Source organism: Acanthisitta chloris, unplaced genomic scaffold (genome assembly GCF_000695815.1).
Source record: "Acanthisitta chloris isolate BGI_N310 unplaced genomic scaffold, ASM69581v1 scaffold4395, whole genome shotgun sequence".
Taxonomy (NCBI): domain Eukaryota; kingdom Metazoa; phylum Chordata; class Aves; order Passeriformes; family Acanthisittidae; genus Acanthisitta; species Acanthisitta chloris.
The window spans coordinates 4092-8182 of record NW_008674144.1 but is presented as its reverse complement, the minus strand read 5'-3'; positions in this window follow the sequence as shown (position 1 = coordinate 8182).

Sequence of the window (4091 nt, the reverse complement as noted above, 5' to 3'; positions counted from 1 at the left end):
AAAGCCTCATTTACTTGTGGAACTACTTGCTGCATGTTAAATATAGCATAAGCCTAAACTGTGTGTTACATATTCCATGTACCGTTGCATAGACAGAAGGTACTTCAAAGAAGATGTTTAAATTGCAGATGAAAGCACTTCACCTGTGATACCCTTAATTCTGCCTCCCTTATTATAGCTGTATTACAGTAAGAGTACAGTACTGCTGTAATAGTGGTACTGCACATTCATACAGTACATGAAAATACTATTCATGGTGCTATACACAATGTAGTGATAGTACACAGTCATAGAAGGCAAAGCCAAACTTGAACCAGCATTGCTTTATTTTGGCCATGTAGTCTGCATAACACCCAACAAGCACAGATGAGTCCCAGCCCCTCTCTTTTCTGAAGGCATCTCCTACAACAGTGGTCACTGAGGATGCAAGATGGGGCTCAAGGAAACAAAGTCTGAAAGCAAACTGCTGCCTTCAGAACAAGTTATCTGCTTTGCAGTCCAGGCTCAAAGAGTCTGAGCAAAACTATGGCAACAGCATGTTCTTCACCATCCTCTTTCCCAGTACTTTCCAGATCTGGGCAGAAGGCAGAAATGACATACTAAATCCAGCCTGTGCATGTACAGATCAGCTATCCTACCTGCCTAGGGCAGACCCAGCTACAAGACAAGAAAGAGGCCATACATATGGCTCACCTTTGCAAAGGCAGATTTATGCAGAAGGCAATTATAAAAACAAGCCTAAGGGCACATGAGACAATTCTTACACCATCCTAGATATGACTAACAATCATTAAAAATGCTGCAGGTATAGCATTCTCTGTTTTCAGCTCAGAAACAAGTTGCTCTATGTCTACCAAGAAGGTCACTCACCAGAGCATTGTATTGGTTCTTTTATGTTTACAAGAAGGAGCAGCTCTAGCAGCACCTTCTCCTTTGCCTTTGAGAACAGTTTTGTTCACTGGAGAGGACATCATTACAGGGCAGTCAGTAATTTATTAATCCCCACCACTGCAAACTGCCCCAAACTTATCCAACGTCTTCTTTCAGCTCCTTTAGGACATTTATACTGGTTTTCAGATTATAATAAGGTTGTTACTCCCAGCTGTTAACTGGTGGTAGAAGAATGACACACACTAACAAAATAACCTCACTTCTACAAGGCTGGGGCTTCATGGCAAGAAGTTGTCAAGAGGGAGTTGACACAGCTGCAGAATTTTAAGTCCACTTTCAATGTTTTCACCAGCTGCTGAGAATTTTTCTGCAAGTGGACTTTTAATACAGTTGGAAGTAAAAGACTTAATCATCTGGGGAAAGAATAAGGAAGGCCATTTGTTAGAAACCTGGGCCCAGCTGGACAAGGTGTGATTGTTAATGTTTATGGTTTGTTACAAACTATTTCAAGGATATGATGGATTTTTAGTGCACTTAATTTTCTATACCTATTATTTTCTTATGTAGTTTGGAAATAATTTTGAAGATAAGGATTAGTATTTACTATTTTAGATCTTAATAGCCCATGCAGTACAGATTATTAGATCACCTGTCTCACTGCTCATTAGTTTGGTTTTTTTTGTAATCTTAGCATGTTGAAACTGTGAATGCTCTATATAGATAGCAGAAACTAAGCAAATAAATTTGCCTAATAATTTAGCAGATACTGAGTGAAGATGTACGACTGGTAGTTCCAGCATGCCTGATCTTAGGCATGAACATGAATGTTTTACAGATTGTATTAAAGACAGGACTTTAAAAAAAAGAAATCTTGAGGAGTGAATGCAATAATGAATAAGAAATTATTGTGCTCAACACAAAAGGAACAACATACGCTACAAATGTAGTACATTTTTTCCTTCTGCTGATGTGAAAACTTTGCAAAGAAAATGCAAGAAAGAATCAGACATTTGCAAAAGAAGTGCCAACTGAAAAACTTGCGTTGGCTCTTCTTCAAATATTCTAGCAGAAGATCAAACAACAAACTTGGAGTTGTGGTCTTCTCTGACTTTAAACAGTTCCCTATGAAATAGTCACTACTTTGTAAAAACACCTTATAATTAAGGAACTTCTCACAAGATTTCAGACTTGGCACAGGAAGCAGTTAGGTTGTAAGTAGCTTAAAAGATAAACTGCCTTCGCATACAACACATTAAGCTGTAGTTTCAGATGTTTTCAAATGCAGAAGGTGTTAAACAATACCACTTTAACCACAAAGACCTAGAAGTTAAGAGAACAATGTATGAATTCTGTGTATAGTTAATGCAGAATAGACATCTAACCAAATTTGCTTGGGGATGATGTTTTGCTTTTACACTATTTCTGCTATTTCTGGTCAAAGCACATAAGGAATACCTGCTCTTACAGGGTTTCTCTGAGGGGATTAAAGGTGATCATAAGGCCTTAGCAGGTGACTGAGGGGCTCAGAATAGCAGCTGGTTGTCTATGACAATGTGCTTCCTTCTAGAGAATGGTGTTTGTTTGAAAAAGTGATTTCTTACTCCAGTTAATGTTCTAGTAGATACAAAGCCTGAAATCTCTCCTTCCCCCTCTCCCTCTTTTTTCTTCTTTATGAAACTTTACCAGTGTCATTCAGGCCTTCTGATGTGAAGACTCAGTTACAGTGGTGTGTTCTATATGGGATAACGTTTAACATCCATTCACAAAATTCAGATAGTGTCTGTGTGGCTGATAAAAGTTTGCTGTCATGGCAATAGTGCTGTTGCCATGCTGGCTTCCTACAGAGTACTTCCCAGAGCAATTCAAAGTCCTGATTTATATATACTTGAAGTGTTGCAAAGTTTAGCTTCTGTAATTACAGAGAAGCTGCCTCTTTTCTTCACTGCAGAAATTGAGATCAGTTCATGTATTCATCTTCATATTTTTAAATCCGAAAGATGTGGAAGTCTGACATTTTTAAACATGCTCTGATTGTGGGTTCTTGTCTCAAGGATTCTTTTGCTGATGATATGACAGAACATGAGGATAATATCCATTTATTCACATGGGCTTGATGGGGGAGGATAGAATGAGAGATTGTCTGTGATAAGCATTTGCATTTAAGGTTCCTGCATAACTTTCAAAGGGCATCACCCATTTTTATATACATATATACATTTTTAAAACAGTGATTGCAATCATAATGATCATAAATACTTCATTTTAATATTTTAATTGGCTTGCAGGAAACTTTTCAAGTAATGTTTTGTAGATTTATACAAAATAGGAATTGGAAATGTTTTTGAAAAGTTTTTAAAATATATGTTGGCAGCACAAGTGTGGCCATAGCATTGGAAATATATGTAGGCTGTAGCTTAGGGTCTATTGCAAGCCAGCCAAGAAAGAAAGATGTACTACCAAGGTTTTAGGGCTCTAACAGTCAGGCTTTAGCAGATTTAACCTCTCCTAGCTGTGTGTCTTACCCCTCTGCTCATTATTATGGTTCCATTGCAGCAGAGGTTTGTGGTTTCACTTCGCCATCCCCTGTTTTAGCTTAAGCCAGTGAAGAAGGTGTGTTTCAACTAAGATGCTAGACTGGATAGATCTCATGCCCTTTATAGACTTGGTAATCTCTAGCAAAGAGGTGAAGCAATTAGCTACAGGCAATAATAACCTGAAGTGTGGCACTGTGACACTAGACTTCTCTGTCAGAAACCTCACCCAACCCAGGGTGCAGAGTCTATGTATTATGGCTTGTCTGAGCCCCATGTTTATTCTTTAGGGGAGAAGGCAATGCACAATTAGACAAAAAAAATAGACATGATATTATTCTCCTAAGCCATTTTTTTTCAGTTTTAAATGCTAGTGCTCCTTTCAACCCAAACTGCACAATGAATGTTATGCCCATACCAAATGCAACGAAATATTCACTGGAAATTGGCTAAGAGGAGTTTGATACCACTGATTTTAAAACTAGGGTAAGAAATGGAAAGCAGAAGAGTAGATAGTCAAATGGCAGCTCATACAAATGTCTCCTGTTTCAGTAACCTAAGATTTTCAGTTTTATAGATGGATATAAAAGACTTGGGGGGGGGGGAAATAAAAACCTCTTATTTAACAAATGCCTTTGAGAAGGCAGAAAATATGCTTAAATATGCCCT